Here is an 18,537-nt window from a genome sequence, read left to right on the forward strand (position 1 = left end):
GTGGGTGGGATCAGGCTAGTCCCTGACTTATGCATTCTGCCTCTCCGATCGATTGATTACCCACACGCTCTTTTCGTGGGTTGGCTTAGGCATACGAAGTTCATTTCATGTCTGTGCATACGGAGTTCATTCCCAGTCTAACAACAGACTGGATCGAGGGTTGCGGTAGTAGGACCAGCAGCAGGATCGACAGCATGTTGGGGGGGATCGGGCTGACACTCGCTTGTGTATTCTACCTCTCCGACCGGACTTTCCAGCCAGCTGAGCGCCCACACGCTCGTTTTGTCGGTTGAGTTAAGCATACAGAGTTCATCCCCAGTCTAAGCATACGGAGTTCATTCCCAGTCTAAGATTGAACCGGACTGAGGGTTGCTACAACAGGATCGGTAGCACGCAGGGGGGATCGAGACGATCCCCGGCTTGCGCATTCTACCTTTCCGATCGACTGAGCGCCCGCACGTCCGTTTCGTGGCTTGGCTTAGGAATAGGGAGTTCATTCCATGTCTAAGCCCTAGCTGGACCGAGTGTTGTGGTAGCGGGACCGGCAGCATGCAGAGGGGGACCAAGTTGATCCTCGGCTTGCGCATTCTGCCTCTCCGATCGGCTGAGCGCCCGCACGCTCATTTCGTGGGTTGGCTTAGGCATACGAAGTTCATTCCATGTCTAAGCCCCAGTCGGACCGAGGGTTATGGCAGCAGGACCCGCAGCAAGATTAGCAGCATGCAAAGGGGGACCGGGTTGATCCCCAGCTTACGCATTATGCCTCTCCGGTCGGCCTCTCCGGTCGGCTGAGCGCCCGCACGCTCGTTTCATGGGTTGACTTAGGCATACGGAGTTCATCCCCAGTCTAAGCATACGGAGTTCATTCCCAACCTAAGATCAGACCGGACCGAGGGTTGCGACAGCAAGATCAGCAGCACGTAAGGGGGACCGAGCCGATCCATGGCTTACGCATTCTGCCTCACCGACTGGCTGAGCGCCCGCACGTCCGTTTCGTGGGTTGGCTTAGGCATAGGGAGTTCATTCCATGTCTAAGCCCCAGTCGAACCGAGGGTTGTGGCAGCGGGACTGGTAGCACGCAGAGGGGGATCGGGCCGATCCCCGGCTTGCTCATTATGCCTCTCCGGTTAGCTCAATGCTCGAACGCTTGTTTCATGGGTTGACTTAGGCATACGGAGTTCATTCCCAGTCTAAGATCGGACCAGAATGAGGGTTACGGCAATAGGATCGACAGTACGCAGGGAGGGACCTGGCTAGTCCCCGACTTGTGCATTCTACCTCTCCGCTCGGTTGAGCACCTGCACGCTCGTTTCATGGGTTGGCTTAGGCATACAGAGTTCATTCCATGTCAAGCATACAGAGTTCATTCCTAGTCTAAGATCAGACCAGACTGAGGGTTGTGACAGCAGGATCGGTAGCACGTAAGGGGGACTGGGCCAATCCCTGGCTTGTGTATTCTGCCTCTTTGGCTGGCCTTTCTGACCGGCTGAGTGTACGCACGCTCGTTTCGTGTATTGACTTAGACATACGAAGTTCATCCCCAGTCTAAGCAAATGGAGTTCATTCCTAGTCTAAGATCGGACCGGGCCGAAGGTTGTGGCAGCAGGATCGACAGCACGCAGGGGGGACCGGGCCAATCTTCGGCTTGCGCATTCTACCTCTCCGATCGGCTGAGCGCCCGCACGCCCGTTTCGTGGGTTGGCTTCGGCATAGGGAGTTCATTCCATGTCTAAGCCCCAGCCGAACTGAGGGTTGTAGCAGCAGGACCGACAGCACACAGAGGGGGATCGGGCCGATCCCCGACTTGCGCATTCTGCCTTTCCGGTCGACTGAGCACCCATACGCTCGCTTCGTGGGTTGGCTTAGGCATACGGAGTTCATTCCATGTCTAAGCATACGGAGTTCATTCCCAGTCTAAGAGTTTGAGCCACGGTGCACATGCTGGGCTTGGGCACGTGCTGGTGCTGCATTTTCTTTGCCTGAGGCACCATCACCATAGCATTATCGGAGCATCGCCGGAGAGCCTAATCGGTGGCATTGGGGGTTTCGATGATTGGGGGGCCGTGGGGGTGTGCGCACATGATGTGCGATGGGTGCTGGTAGTTGGCCCTTATATTGGCCCCCTATCCCTCATCAAACCTTGAGAACTCACACCCCCTTAAAGTGCATTTAAGATTTTATAGGTTTGCTGCCAGTAGCCATTAAAGTGTCTGAAATAGGGACACTTTTTTCGAACGATCACAAAATCTTCTCCACTTCGAGTTTTTTAGTTGAATGTTTGTGTACACCAAAAAAAATAAAAGCATCACCTCTACCAAATTTTGGGGCAAAACTCTTTCTAAAAAAATTTTAAAAAATCTCGAACCGTAAAAAGTTTTGAAAATCATGAAAAATAGAAAACGGGTCGTCTTGCCATGAAACTTCACATGAAGGTGTAGGGACCATTGTATGAATTTACAAGCAATAAAAATGGCATTGGCATGGCAGAAATATGAAGATGTGCTTGAACCCACCAACCACCCGTTCGATCCCCAGCTTACGCATCCTGCCTCTCTTGTCGGTTGAGCGTCCGCACGCTCGTTTTGGGGGTTGACTTAGGCATACAGAGTTCATCCCTAGTCTAAGCATACGGAGTTCATTCCCAGCCTCAGATCAGACCAGACCAAGGGTTGCGGTAGCAGGATCGACAGCACGCAAGGGGGATCGGGCCAATCCCCGGCTTACGCATTCTGCCTCTCCGGCCAGTTGAGTGCCCATACACCCGTTTCATGGGTTACCGTAGGCATAGAGAGTTAATTCCATGTCTAAGCCCCAGCCGAACTGAGGGTTGTGGCAACGAGACCGGTAGCACATAGAGGGGGATCAGGTCGATCCTCGGCTTGTGCATTATGCCATTCCGACCGGCTCAATGCCCGCATGTTCATTTCGTGGCTTGACTTAGGCGAGCGGAGTTCATTCCCAGTCTAAGATCAGATCAGATCGAGGGTTGCGATAGCAGGATCGATAGCACGTAGGGGGGACCGGGCCCGTCCCTGACTTGCGCATTCTGCTTATCCGGTTGGTTGAGCGTCCGCACGTTCGTTTTGTAGGTTGGCTTAGGCATACGGAGTTCATTCCATATCTAAGCATACGGAGTTCATTCCCAGTCTAAGATTAGATTGGATCGAGGGTTGTGGGAGTAGGACCAGCAGCAGGATCAGTAGCGCGTAGGGGGGACCAAATCGATCCCCAGCTTGCACATTCTACCTCTCCGGTCGGCTGAGCGCCCACACGCTCGTTTCGTGGGTTGGCTTAGGCATACGGAGTTCATTCCATGTCTAAGCCCCAGTCGGACCAAGGGTTGTGGCAGTAAGACAGGCAACGAAATTGGCAGCACGCAGAGGGGGACCGGGTTGATCCCTGACTCGTGCATTATGCCTCTTCGGCTGGCCTCTTCGGCCAGCTGAGGGCCTGCACGTTCATTTCGTGGGTTGACTTAGGCTTACGGAGTTCATCCCAAGTCTAAGATCGGACCGAACTGAGGGTTGCAACAGCAGGATCGACAGCACGCATGGGGGACTGGGCCGATCCCCGGCTTGCGTATTCTGCCTCTCCAACTGGCTGAGCGCTTGCACGGTAGTTTCGTGGGTTGGCTTAGGCATAGGGAGTTCATTCCATGTCTAAGCCCCGGCCAGACCGAGGGTTGTGGCAGCGGGACCGGCAGCACGCAGAGGGGGACCGGGTCGATCCCCGACTTGCGCATTATTTCTCTTCGATTGGCTCAATGCCCGAATGCTCGTTTCATGGGTTGACTTAGGCATACATAGCTCATTCTCAGTCTAAGATCGGACCGGATGGAAGGTTACGATAGCAGGATCGACAGCACGTAAGAAGGGGCCAGGTCGATCCTCGACTTTCGCATTCTGCCTCTCCGACCAGTTGAGCGCCCGCACGCTCGTTTTGTGGGTTGGCTTGGGTATACGGAGTTCATTCCATGTCTAAGCATACAAAGTTCATTCCCAGTCTAAGATCGGATTGGGCCAAGGGTTGCGGCAGTAGGACTAGCAACAGGATCGGTAGCACGTAAGGGGGATCGGGTCGATCCTTGGCTTGCGCATTCTACCTTTCCGACCGACTGAGCACTCGCACGCTCATTTCATGGGTTGACTTAGGCTTACGAAGTTCATTCCCAATCTAAGATTGAACCAGACTGAGGATTGTGGGAGCAAGATCGACAGCATACAGATGGCACCGGGCTAATACTCGACTTTCGCATTCTGCCTCTCCGGCCGGCTGAGCACTCGCACGCCCGTTCCGTGGGTTGGCTTAGGCATAGGGAGTTCATTTCATGTCTAAGCCCCAGTTGGACTGAGGGTTGGGGTAGCGGGGCCAGCAGCACACAGAAGGGGACTAGGTCGATCCCCTTCTTGTGCATTCTACCTCTCCAGTCGGTTGAGCGCCCGCACGTTCGTTTCATGGGTTGGCTTAGGCATACGGAGTTCATTCCATGTCTAAGCATATGGAGTTCATTCCCAATCTAAGAGTTTGAGCCACGGTGAACATGCTGGGCTCGGGCATGTGCTGGTGCCGTATTTTCTCCGCCCGAGGCACCATCACTGGAGCATTGTCAGAGCATCACCGGAGAGCCTAACTGGCGGCATTGGGGGTTTCGGTGATTGGGGGGGCCGGGGGGTGTGCGTACATGATGTGCGATGGGTGCTGGTACTTGGCCCTTATATTGGCCCCCTATCCCTCATCAAACCTCGAGAACTCACACCCCCTTAAAGAGCATTTGAGATTTTATAGGTTTGCTGCCAGTAGCCATTAAAGTGTCTGAAATGGGGACACTTTTTGCAAACGGTCACAAAATCTTCTCCACTTCGAGTTTTTAGTTAAATTTTTTTATGCATGCCAACAAAAATAAAAGTATCACCTCTACCAAATTTGGGGACAAAACTCTTTCTAAAAAAATTTTAAAAAATCCTGAACCGTAAAACATTTCAAAAATCTTGAAAAATAGAAAACGGGTCATCTTGCCACTTCGAGTTTTTAGCTAAATTTTTCATGCATCCCAAAAAAAATACAAGGATCACCTCTACCAAATTTTGGGGCAAAACTCTTTCTAAAAAATTTTAAAAAATCTCGAACCGTAAAAAGTTTTAAAAATCGTGAAAAATAGAAAATGGGTCGTCTTGCCACGAAACTTCACATGAAGGCATAGGGGACCATTGTATGAATTTACAAGCCATAAAAATGGCATTGGCACAGCAAAAATATGAAGATGTGCTTGAACCCACCTACCACCCGTTCGATCCTCGGCTTAAGCATCCTGCCTTTCTGGTCAGCTGAGCGTCCGCATGCTCGTTTCGTGGATTGACTTAGGCATATGGAGTTCATCCCCAGTTTAAGCACACGGAGTTCATTCCCAGTCTAAGATCAGACTGGACTGAGGGTTGCGACAGCAGGATCGACAGCACGCAGGGGGGTTCGGGTCGATCCCCGGCTTGCACATTCTACCTCTCCGGCCAACTGATCGCCTGCACGTCTGTTTCGTGGGTTGGCTTTCGTGGGTTGGCTTAGGCATAGGGAGTTCATTCCATGTCTAAGCCCTAGCCGGACCTAGGGTTATGGCAACAGGACCGACAGCACGCAGAGGGGGACCGGGCCGATCCCTTACTTACGCGTTATGCCTCTCTGATCGACTCAGCACCCGTACGCTCGTTTCGTGGGTTGATTTAGGCATACGGAGTTCATTCCTAGTCTAAGATCGAACCAGACCGAAGGTTACGGCAGCAGGATCGACAGTAAGCAGGGGGGATCGGGCTGGTCCCCAGCTTACGCATTTTGCCTCTCCGATCGGCTGAGCGCCCGCACGCTCGTTTTGTGGGTTGGCTTAGGCATACGGAGTTCATTCCTAGTCTAAGATCCGACCAGATCGAGGGTTGCGGTAGCAGGACCAGTAGCAGGATCGACAGCATGCAGGGGGGATCGGGCTGATCCTCGGCTTGCACATTCTGCCTCTCCGGTCGGTTGAGCATTCGTACGCTCATTTCGTGGGTTGGCTTAGGCATACGGAGTTCATTCTATGTCAAAGCCCAAGTCAGACCGATGGTTGTGGCAGCAGGATCGGTAGTGGAATTGGCAGCACGCAGAGGGGGACCGGGTTGATCCCCAGCTTGTGCACTATGCCTTTTCGGTCAACCTCTTCTACCAGTTGAGCGCCCGCACACTCGTTTAATGGGTTGACTTAGGCATACAGAGTTCATCCCCAGTCTAAGCATACAGAGTTCATTCCCAGTCTAAGATCAGATCGGATCGAGGGTTGCGGTAGCAGGATCGACAGCATGCAGGGGGGACCGGACCGATCTCCAGCTTGCGCATTCTACCTCTCCGACTGGTTGAGCACCTGCATGCCCGTTTCATAGGTTGGCTTAGGCATAAGGAGTTTATTCCATGTCTAAGCCCCAGCCAGACCGAGGGTTGTGGCATCAGGATCGACAGCACGCAGAGGGGGACCGAGCCGATCCCCGACTTGCGCATTATGCCTCTCCGTCCAACTTAGCGCCCGAACGCTCGTTTCGTGGGTTGACTTAGGCATACGGAGTTCATTCCCAGTCTAAGATCGGATCGGACCGAAGGTTACGGCATCACGTAGGGGGGATCGGGCCAGTCCCTGGCTTGCGCATTCTACCTCTCCGGTCGGCTGATCTCCCGCACGCTCGTTTCATGGGTTGGCTTAGGCATACAGAGTTCATTCCATGTCTAAGCATACGAAGTTCATTCCCAATCTAAGATCAGACCGGACCGAGAGTTGCGGCAGTAGGATCGATAGTACGCAGGGGGGACCGTGCCGTTCCCCGGCTTGCGCATTCTGCCTCTTCGGTTGGCTGAGCGCCCGCACGCTCGTTTCATGGGTTGGCTTAGGCATAGGGAGTTTATTCCATGTCTAAGCCCCATTTGGATCGAGGGTTGTGGTAGCGGGACCGGTAGCACTCAGAGATGGATCGGGCGGATCCCCGGCTTGTGCATTATGCCTCTCCGATCGGCTTAGTGCCTGAACGCTTGTTTCGTGGGTTGACTTAGGCATGCGGAGTTCATTCCCAGTCTAAGATTGGACCAGACCGAGCGTTGCGATAGCAGAATCGACAGCAGGTAGGGGGGACCGGGCCGATCCTCGGCTTATGCATTCTACCTCTCTGCCCGGCTGAGCGTCCCACGCTCGTTTCATGGGTTGGCTTAGGCATACAGAGTTTATTCCATGTCTAAGCATACGGAGTTCATTCCCAGTCTAAGATCAAACCAGACAGAGGGTTGTGGCAGCAAGACTAGCAGCAAGATCAGCAGCACGCAGGGGGGATCGGGCCGATCCTCGGCTTACGTATTCTGCCTCTCCGGCCGGCTGAGCACCCGCACGCTCGTTTCGTAGGTTGGCTTAGGCATACGGAGTTCATTCCATGTCTAAGCATACGGAGTTCATTCCCAGTCTAAGATCGGACCGAATCAAGGGTTGCGGTAGCAGGATCGACAGCACGCAGGGGGGACCGGGCCAATCCTCGGCTTGCGCATTTTGCCTCTCCAGCTGACTGAGCGCCCATACGTTCGTTTCGTGGATTGGCTTAGGCATACGAAGTTCATTCCATTTCTAAGCATATGGAGTTCATTCAAGTCTAAGATTTTGAGCCACGGTACACATGCTGGGCTTGGGCATGTGCTGGTGCCACATTTTTTTCGCTCGAGGCAGCATCGACGGAGCATCGGCGGAGAGCCTAACAGGTGGCATTAGGGGTTCTAACGATTGGGGGGCCGGGGGGTGTGCGCACATGATGTGCAATGGGTGCTGGTACTTGGCCCTTATATTGGCTCTGTATCCCTCATCAAATCTCGAGAACTCACACCCTCTTAAAGAGCATTTGAGATTTTATAGGTTTGCTGCCTGTAGCCATTAAAGTGTCTGAAATGGGGACACTTTTTTCAAACGATCACAAAATCTTCTCCACTTCGAGTTTTTAGCTGAATTTTTTTGTGCATGCCAACAAAAATACAAGGGTCACCTCTACCAAATTTGGGGACAAAAAGTTTTCTAAAAAAATTTTAAAAAATCTCGAAACACAAAAAGTTTCAAAAATCATGAAAAATAGAAAACGGGTCGTCTTGGCATCAAACTTCACATGAAGGCTTAGGGGACCATTCTATGAATTTGCAAGCCATAAAAATGGCATTGGCATGGCATAAATATGAATATGTGCTTGAACCCACCTATCACCCGTTCGATCCCCGGCTTGCGCATCCTGGCTCTCTGGTTGGCTGAGCGCCCTCACGCTCGTTTCATGGGTTGACTTAGGCATATGGAGTTCATCCCTAGTTTAAGCATACGGAGTTTATTCCCAGCCTAAGATCAGACCGGACCGAGGGTTGCAATAGCAGGATCGGTCACACGTAGGGGGGATCGGGCCGATCCCTGGCTTATGCATTTTGCCTCTCCGGCCTGCTGAGTGCCCGCACGCCCGTTTCATGAGTTGGCTTAGGCATAGGGAGGTCATTCCATGTCTAAGCCCCAGTCGGACTGAGGGTTGTGGCAGCGGGACTGGCAGCACGCAGAGGGGGATCGGGCCGATCCCCGGCCTGTGCATTATGCCTCCCCGACCGGCTCAGCGCCCGTACGCTCGTTTTGTGGGTTGACTTATGCATAAGGAGTTCATTCCATGTCTAAGAATATGGAGTTCATTCCCAGTCTAAGATTGGGCCAGACCGAGGGTAGCGGCAGTAGGACCAGCAGGAGGATCGGCAGCACGCAGGGGGGACCAGGTCGATCTCTGACTTGCACATTCTACCTATCCGGCTGGCTGAGTGCCCGCATGCTCGTTTCGTGGCTTGACTTAGGCATACGGAGTTCATTCCATGTCTAAGCCCCAGCCAGATCGAGGGTTGTGGCAGCATGACCAGCAGTGGGATCGGCTACATGCAGAGGGGGACCGGGCTGATCCCCGACTTGCGTATTATGCCTCTCCGGCTGGGTGAGCGCATGCACGCTCATTTCATGGGTTGACTTAGTCATACGAAGTTCATCCCCAATCTAAGCATATGAGTTCATTCCCAATCTAAGATCAGACCAGACCGAGGGTTGCGGTAGCAGGATCGACAGCATGTAGGGGGATCGGGCTGATCCCTGACTTGCTCATTCTGCCTCTCCGACCGGTTGAGCGCCTGTACACCCGTTTTATGGGTTGGCTTCGGCATAGGGAGTTCATTCCATGTCTAAGCCCCAGCCAGATTGAGGGTTGTGGCAGTGGGACTGGCAGCATACAGAGGGGGATCGGGCCGATAGCCGGGTTGCGCATTATGCCTCTTCGGCCGGCTCAACGCCCGCACGCTCATTTCGTGGGTTGACTTATGCATACGGAGTTCATTCCCAGTCTAAGATCAGACTGGATTGAGGGTTATGATAGTAGGATCAATAGCATGTAGGGGGGACCGGGTCGATCCTTTGCTTGCGCATTCTTCCTCTCCTGCCGACTGAGCGCCCGCACGCTCGTTTCATGGGTTGGCCTAGGCATCGAAGTTCATTCCATGTCTAAGCATATGGAGTTCATTCCCAGTTTAAAATTTTGAGCCACGGTGCACATGCTGGGCTTGAGCTTGTGCTGGTGCCGCATTTTTTTCACCCGGGGCACCATCGTCGGAGCATCATCGGAGCATCGTCGGAGAGCCTAACCGACAGCATTGAGGGTTTCGACGATGGGGGGGCCGAGGGGTGTGCGCACATGATGTACGATTTGTGCTGGTACCTGGCCCTTATATTGGCCCCCTATCCCTCATCAAACCTCGAGAACTCACACCGCCTTAAAGAGCGTTTGAGGTTTTATCAGTTTGCTGCCAGTAGCCATTAAAGTGTCTAAAATGGGGAAACCTTTTTCAAACGGTCACAAAATCTTCTCCACTTGGAGTTTTTGGCTGAATTTTTTTGTGCATGCCAACAAAAATAAAAGGATCACCTCTACCAAATTTGGGGACAAAAATCTTTCTAAAAAAATTTTAAAAAATCCCGAACCACAAAAAATTTTGAAAATTATGAAAAATAGAAAACGGGTCGTCTTGCCACGAAACTTCACATGAAGGCTCAGGGGACCATTGTATGAATTTACAAGCCATAAAAGTGGCATTGACATGGCAGAAATATGAAGATGTGCTTGAACCCACCTACCACCCGTTCGATCCATGACTTGCGCATCCTGCCTCTCTGCTCCGCTAAGCGTCCGCACGCTCGTTTCATGGGTTGACTTAGGCATATGGATTTCATCCCCAGTCTAAGCATACAAAGTTCATTCCCAGTCTAAGATTGGATTGGACCGAGGGTTGCGGTTACAGGATCGACAGCACGTAGGGGGGATCGGGTCGATCCCTGGCTTGCGCATTCTACCTCTCCCACCGGTTGAGCGCCCACACACCCGTTTCATGGGTTGGCTTAGGCATAGGGAGTTTATTCCATGTCAAGCCCTAACCGGACCTACAGTTGTGGCAGCGGGACTGACAGGACGTAGAGGGGACTGACCCAATCCCCGTCTTGCGCATTATGCCTCTCCAATCGGCTCAGCGCCCATACGCTCGTTTCATGGGTTGACTTAGGCATACAGAGTTCATCCCCAATTTAAGCATACTGAGTTCATTCCCAGTCTAAGATCGAACTGGATCAAGGGTTGCGGTAGCAGGACCAGCAACAGGATCGACAGCATGCAGGGTGGGATCGGGCCGATCCCTAGCTTACGTATTCTACCTCTCCGACCGGTTGAGCACCCGTGTCATGCCCTGGGTGGGCGTGCCAGGCACATCGGGCGCACTAACAGGTGAGCCAGAGGTTAAGGCCCGTAGACCAGGCGTGCTGGCAGGTATCTGTGCGCAAAGCCTAACGAACGAGTTTAGAATGCCTGCCCAACTTGCAGGCCAGCCCGTAAGACCAAGGCCTGGCATACAAGCTGCCCGTACCAGATCCAGAAGGGCCCAAGGTGCTGGACAGGCAAGGGAAGCTTCTGGAAGCATGCAGGATCAATTGAAGCATCCTGGCAGATTTGGTTGACCCTAAAAATCAGGAGTTAGCATCCTTATTGATAGTAATCTGTATAATCCCATGATTTTAGCCTTTATTCTAGAGATATGCCATTAAGTTGTAGCAGGAGCCTCAACTATAAATAGAGGGCTGCTCCACCCTCATTTGTACACCATCAAACTCTTCTGTTTAAGTGAATACAAGAGCATTTCCAGAATTCTATCTTCTTATCTTGTTTCTCTTTAACTTGCGTAATCAGCCCTTCCCATTGTTCTAGTGCCCGCACGCTTGTGTTTTAGGCTGGCTTAGGCATAAAGAAGGAGATTCCAAGCCTAAGGCTGCATGGTTTCTGAGTTTAAGGTCAGAGCCTGTGACAGTTGGTATTAGAGCGAGTTCGATTCTGCGTGTTTGTGTTGTGCTGGTTAGATCGTGATTGAGGCGATGGCATCCCAAAGCGACGTTGCTAGCCAACAACTAGAGGCCCAGGAGCATGGGCGTAAAAGAGGCAAGAAAGCCAGTTCTAGAGATATCTGGTCTACCATGGACGGTAGGCTGGCCAAGGTGGAGGCTGAAGTGCTGACCTTACGCGATGGCATGGAGGCCATGCGCCAGCGGATGGAAGAGCTTGCCAGTGAGCTCGTTGCTTGTAAGACTGCCATTGGGAATGGCATGTTTGCTGGAGTGTCCAAGTCCAGATTGGATGTCCCCAAGCCTAAGGAGTTCAAGGGGACTAGGGTAGCCAAGGAAGTAGACAACTACCTATGGGGTATGGAGCAGTACTTCTAGGCCATGGGCATTCAAGACGAGGCGATAAAGGTAAGCACCACTGCTATGTATCTCATTGATGTAGCCTTATTGTGGTGGAGGCACAGGTGTGATGATGTCAGGCGTGGGAGTGCCAAGATTGGAACCTGGGCAGAGTTCCAAAAAGAGTTCAGAGAATAATTTTACCCAGAGTATGCCGATGATGAGGCACGGGCAAAGTTACGCAGGCTGAGCCAGCAAGGGGACATAAGGGAGTATGTCCAAAAATTCTCTGAACTGATGCTACAGATCTCGGATATAGGTAAGAAGGATGCCTTATTTACTTTCATGGATGGGCTGAAGCCGTGCGTGAAGCATGAGCTACAAAGGAGAGGAGTTCATGACTTGGCTAAAGCTATGACTACTGTCGAGGCCTTGATAGAGTTCAAGCCTTTGAACAAGTTCGAGTCTACCAAGCCCAAGGGTAAGGGTATGGACGATAAGGATTGGAAGAAGCAGTCTAAGGGGAAGGACCGTGACCAGGAGTCCAAGGATGGAGACCGAGACTGTTCAACCAAGGATGGCGAGAGGAAGCCACCAGCAGGCAAGTGGAAAGCAAAAGGGGATCGAGAGCCACTAGCATGCTACCTATGTGGAGGGAGCCATATAGCACGTAATTGCCCACAGAAGGGCAAACTGGCTGCTGTAGACAAGGAGTCCAACGAGGAGCTAGAGTCAAGGGCAGCAAAGCTTGGGTCATTGGTGTTCAATGCTGTCTAGAGTAAAGGGAGCCATAAGCCAAAGGGCTTGATGTTTGTGGATCTAATGGTTACGGGTCAGAAGGTGAGTGCACTGATGGACACAAGTGCCTCACATCTTTTTATTTTAGGTGATGGAGCCCGAAAGCTCAAACTAAAGGTGCAAAAAAGGATTATTACCATCAAAACGGTGAACTCCAAGGAGGTTCTAGCCATTGGAGTAGCACGGGGAGTGGAGTTACAGCTTGGAGACTGGAAAGGTAAGGAGACTATAGAGGTAATACCCCTTGACGACTATGAGTTTGTGATTGGGTTCGAATTAATGCCCTCCTTGTGCCTTTTGCCGATTGTGTTTGCATCTTGGATGCACGGTGCCAAAGCCTAGTGCCATTGAGGAGAGGGTCTGGAGTTGGGTCACGGGTGGTGTCAGCCATCCAATTTAACAAGGCGGTAAGCAGACAAGAAGACACCTTCTTGGCAGCCCTAAAATATGATGAGCCAAGGGAGAAGGAGACCGAGTCACCCTTGGAGGTGCTAAAAGTGCTGAAGGCGTTTAGTGATGTGATGCCCGCAAAGCTACCTAGCAAGCTACCACCTAAGAAAGAGGTGGACCATAAGATCAAGCTGGTGTCTGAGGCCAAGCCACCAGCTAGAGTCGCTTACCGAATGTCTCCACCAGAGTTGGAGGAGTTGAGGAAGCAGCTCAAAGAGTTAGTTGATGCTAGCTTCATCAGGCCATCGAAGGCGCCCTATGGTGCACCGGTTCTATTCCAGTGCAAGCATGATGGGTCATTGTGGCTGTGCATAGACTATCGGGCTTTGAACAAGCTAACCATCAAGAACAAGTACCCCATCCCACTCATTACGGACTTGTTCGATCAACTTGGGAGTGCAAGCTGGTTCACTAAGTCGAATTTGAGGTCGGGCTATTATCAAGTCAGGATCGTGGAGGGAGATGAGCCAAAGATAGCATGTGTCACTCGGTATGGTTCATATGAGTTCTTGGTGATGCCTTTTGGACTCACGAATGCCCCAGCAACATTTTATACCCTTATGAGCAAGGTACTTCAGTCATTCCTTGATCGATTTGTTGTGGTTTATTTAGATGACATTGTGATCTACTACCAGACTTTGGGAGAGCATGTAGACCACTTGAGATAGGTGTTCAAGGTGTTGTGAGCGTACAAGCTATTTGTCAAGAGGGAGAAGTGCTCATTCACCCAGCAGGAGATCCCGTTCCTAGACCACATAGTGGGAGGTGGCAGGATACGCATGGATGAAGGCAAGATACACGCCATCCTAGAGTGGCAACCACCAGCCAAGGTCACTGAGTTGAGATCATTCCTTGGGCTGGTTAACTACTACAGGCGCTTCATCAAAGGTCACTCAGCAATAGCCACACCATTGACTGACTTGCTCAAGAAAGGGAGAGCATGGGAGTGGAGCGCAGGGTGCCAAGAAGCCTTCGATAGGTTGAAGCGGGCTATGACCGAAGAGCCAGTCTTGGCCTTGCCAGACCATGCCAAGCCGTATGAGGTACATACGAATGCATCAAACTTTACCATAGGGGCGTGTTGATGCAGGAGGGACGTCCAGTCACGTTCGAGAGCAGGAAGCTGAACGAGACTGAACACAAGTACACGGTCCAAGAGAAGGAGATAATTGTAGCGGTACACTGCTTGTGTACTTAGTGACATTACTTGTTGGGGTCGAGGTTCGTGGTGAGGATGGACAATATGGCGACCAGCTACTTCCAAACGTAGAAGAAGCTGTCCGCCAACAGGCAAGATGGCAAGATTTTCTTGCAGACTTTGATTTTTAGATGGAGTACAAGCCAGGATGGGCAAACCTAATGGTAGATGCCCTGAGTAGAAAGGCTAACCTTGCTGCCATTAGCCAACTAGAGGGGTCACTGGTGCCGCACATCAATGAGGGACTTGCACATGATCCTACAGCCAAGGCTTTGATGGAGTATGCCCAGCAAGGTAAGACTAGGCAGTTTTGGTTGCAGGATGGGTTGCTGTACACCAGGGGTAGTAGACTGTTTGTGCCACAGCACAGAAAGCTCCGCAAGGAAGTTTTGTAAGAATGCCATGATTCAAGGTGGGCTGGACACTTCAGAGTGAGCCGCACCCTGGCATTGATCGAGGATCGATACTACTGGCCACACATGAGGGACAATGTGGAGGCCTATGTGACGACTTGTCTTGTGTGCCAACAGGACAAGGTGGAGCTCAAGAAACCAAAGGGTCTCTTAGAGCCATTGCCAGTGCCAGAGTGACCATGGGAGAGTGTTTCTTTGGACTTTATAGTCGGTCTACCCAAAGTAGAAGGGTTTGGAAGCATCATGGTAGTGGTGGATAGGTTTTCCAAGTATGGAATCTTCATTCCAGCAACCAAGGAGTGCCCAGCCGAGGAGGCAACTCGATTGTTCCTGAAGAACATGGTTAAGTACTGGGGAGGGCCGAGGACCATTGTTAGTGATCGGGATGGGCATTTCACGGGCAGGTTTTGGACTGAGTTATTCAAGCTATTGGGGTCAGACTTGAACTTTTCCACTAGCATGCATTCGCAGACCGATGGGCAGACAGAGCGAGTAAATGGACTATTGGAGATTTACCTCAGGCACTATGTAAGTGCCATACAAAGGGACTGGCCAAAGCTGCTAGATATTGCACAGTTTTCCTACAACTTGCAAAGGAGCGAGGCAACGAACCAGAGCCCATTTGAGGTTGTGATAGGGTAACAACCACTAACACCTGATTTGATTGCTGTAGGTTATACAGGGCTGAATCTAGCAGCATACAAGTTTCCCAAGGCATGGCAGGAGCAAACTGACTTGGCCAGAGTTTGTCTACACAAGGCGGCCAAGAGGTCGAAGAAGTGGGCAGACCAGAATAGGCGGGACGTGCAGTTCTAGGTTGGAGACTTGGTGTTGGTGAAGCTACATCCCATTGTGCGCCATAGGGGGCTGCACAAAGGCCTAGTCCGGAGGTATGAGGGACCTTTTCGAGTAGTCAAGAGGGTAGGCAAGGTTGCCTACAAGCTAGATATGCCACCCAAGCTGAGGGTACACCCGATGTTCCATGTGAGCATGCTCAAGCCGTTCCATGAGGATGAGGGAGATCCAGGACGGGCAGAGTCAAAGCGTGCACCATTGAGAGCAAGGGCCTCATATGAGAAGGAGGTCCATAGCATCATAGCTAACCGAAAGGTGAGACGGAAGAATTATTAGCCAAGACAAGAGTACTTGGTATGCTGGAAGGGACTTCCAGACAATAAGGCAAGCTGAGAACCAGCAGATGACTTATGGTAGTTCAGGGACCAAATCAAGTAGTACCATGCAGAAGATGCAACGAGGGCATTGTGCAATCAGGTAGGGGAGAATGTCATGCCCTAGGCGGGCACGCCAGGCACATCAGGTGCACCAACAGGTGAGCCAGAGGTTAAGGCCCGCAGACCAGGCGTGCTAGCGGGTATCTGTGCGTAAAGCCTAGCAAACGAGTTCATAACGCCCGTCCAACTTGCAGGCCAGCCCGTGAGACCAAGGCCTGGCATACAAGTTGCCCACACCACATCCAGAAGGGCCCAAGGTGCTGGACAGGCAAGAGAAGCTTTTGGAAGCAAGCAGGATCAGCTGGAGCATCTTGGCAGATTTGGTTGACCCTGAAAATCAAGAGTTAGCATCCTGATTCATTGTAATCTGTATAATCCCATGATTTTAGCCTTTATTCTAGGGATATGCCATTAAGTTGTAGCTGGAGCCTTAACTATAAATAGAGGGCTGCTCCACCCTCATTTGTACACCATCATCCCCAGTCTAAGCATACGGAGTTCATTCCTAGTCTAAGATCGAACGGGACCGAGGGTTGCTACAGCAAGATCTGTAGCACGTAGGGGGGATCGAACCGATCCCCGGCTTGTGCATTCTGCCTCTCCGATCGGCTGAGCACCCGCACGCCCATTTCGTGGGTTGTTTTCGACATAGGGAGTTCATTCCATGTCTAAGCCCCAGTCGGACCAAGGGTTGTGGCAGTGAGACCGACAGCATGCAGAGGGGGACCGAGCTGATCCTTGGCTTGCGCATTCTACCTCTCCGGTCGGCTAAGCACCCCCACGCTTGTTTCGTGGGTTGGCTTAGGCATACGGAGTTCCCATGTCTAAGCCCTAGCCGGACCGAGGGTTATGGCAGTACGACCGGCAGCAAGATCGGCAGCACGTAGAAGGGGATCGGGTTGATCCTCGACTTACGCATTATGCCTCTCCGGCCGGCTGAGCGTCCGCACGCTTATTTCATGGGTTGACTTAGGCATACGGAGTTCATCCCCAGTCTAAGCATACGGAGTTCATTCCCAGCCTAAGATCAAACTGGATCGAGGTTTGCGACAGCAGGATCGATAGCACGCAGGGGGGATCAGGCCGATCCCTGGCTTGTGCATTCTACCTCTCCGACTGGCTGAGCGCCCGCATGCCCGTTTCGTTGGTTAGCTTAGGCATAGGGAGTTCATTCCATGTCTAAGCCCCAGTCGGACCAAGGGTTATGGTAGCGGACCTGCAGTATACAGAGGGGGATCAGGCCGATCCCCGGCCTACGCATTATGCCTCTCCAGTCAGCTCAGCGCCCAAACACTCGTTTCATGGGTTGACTTAGGCATACGGAGTTCATTCCCAGTCTAAGATCGGATCCGACCGAGGGTTGTGGCAACAGGATCCACAGTACGTAGGGAGGGACCGGGTTGGTCCCTTACTTGCGCATTCTACCTCTTCACCCGGTTGAGCACCCGCACGCTCGTTTCATGGGTTGGCTTAGGCATACGGAGTTCATTCCATGTCTAAGCATACGGAGTTCATTCCTAGTCTAAGATCAGACCGGACTGAGGGTTGTGGCAGCAGGACCAGCAGCAGGATCGGTAGCACGCAGGGGGGATTGAGCTGATCCTTGGCTTACGCATTTTGCCTTTCTGGTTGGCCTCTTCGATCGGCTGAGTGCACGTACGCTTGTTTCGTGGGTTGACTTAGGCATACGAAGTTCATCCCCAGTCTAAGCAGACAGAGTTCATTCCTAGTCTAAGATCAAACCGGGCTGAGGGTTGCCGTAGCAGGATCGACAGCACGCAGAGGGGATCGGGCTGATCCCCGACTTGCGCATTCTGCCGCTCCGGTCGGTTGAGCGCCTGCACGCCCGTTTCATGGGTTGGCTTCAGCATAGGGAGTTCATTCCATATCTAAGCCCTAGCCAGACTGAAGGTTGTGGCAGCGGGACTGACATCACGCAGAGGGGGATCAGGTCGATCCCCAGCTTGTGCATTCTACCTCTCCGGTCGACTGAGCACCCGCACGCTCGCTTCGTGGGTTGGCTTAGGCATACGGAGTTCGTTCCATGTCTAAGCATACGGAGTTCATTCCCAGTCAAAGAGTTTGAGCCACGGTGCACATGCTGGGCTTGGGCATGTGCTGGTGCTGCATTTTCTATATCCAAGGCACCATCGCCTGCCCGACATGCGCATTCTACCTCTCCGGCCGACTGAGGCCCGCACGCTCGTTTAGTGGGTTGGCTTAGGGATATGGAGTTCATTCCATGTCTAATCCCCAGCCGGTCTGAGGGATGTGGCAGCAGAAACGATAGCAGGATCGATAGCATGTAGAGGGGGATAGGGCTGATCCCCGGCTTGCGCATTATGCCTCTCTGGCCGGCCTCTCCGACAGGCTGAGCACCCGTACGCTTGTTTCATGTGTTGAGTTAGGCATACGGAGTTCATCCCTAGTCTAAGCATACGGAGTTCATTCCCAGTCTAAGATCGGACCGGAGTGAGGGTTGCGGCAGCAGGATCGACAGTATGCTGGAGGGACCGTGCCGTTCCCCAGCTTACGCATTCTGCCTCTCCGGTTGGCTGTCTGCCCGCACGCCTGTTTCATGGGTTGGCTTAGGCATAGGGAGTTTATTCCATGTCTAAGCCCCAGCTGGACCGAGGGTTGTGGCAGTGAGATCGATAGCAGGCAGAGAGGGACCGAGTC

Source organism: Durio zibethinus, chromosome 3 (genome assembly GCF_047325235.1).
Source record: "Durio zibethinus cultivar Kanyao isolate XHJ-2024 chromosome 3, ASM4732523v1, whole genome shotgun sequence".
NCBI lineage: Eukaryota > Viridiplantae > Streptophyta > Magnoliopsida > Malvales > Malvaceae > Durio > Durio zibethinus.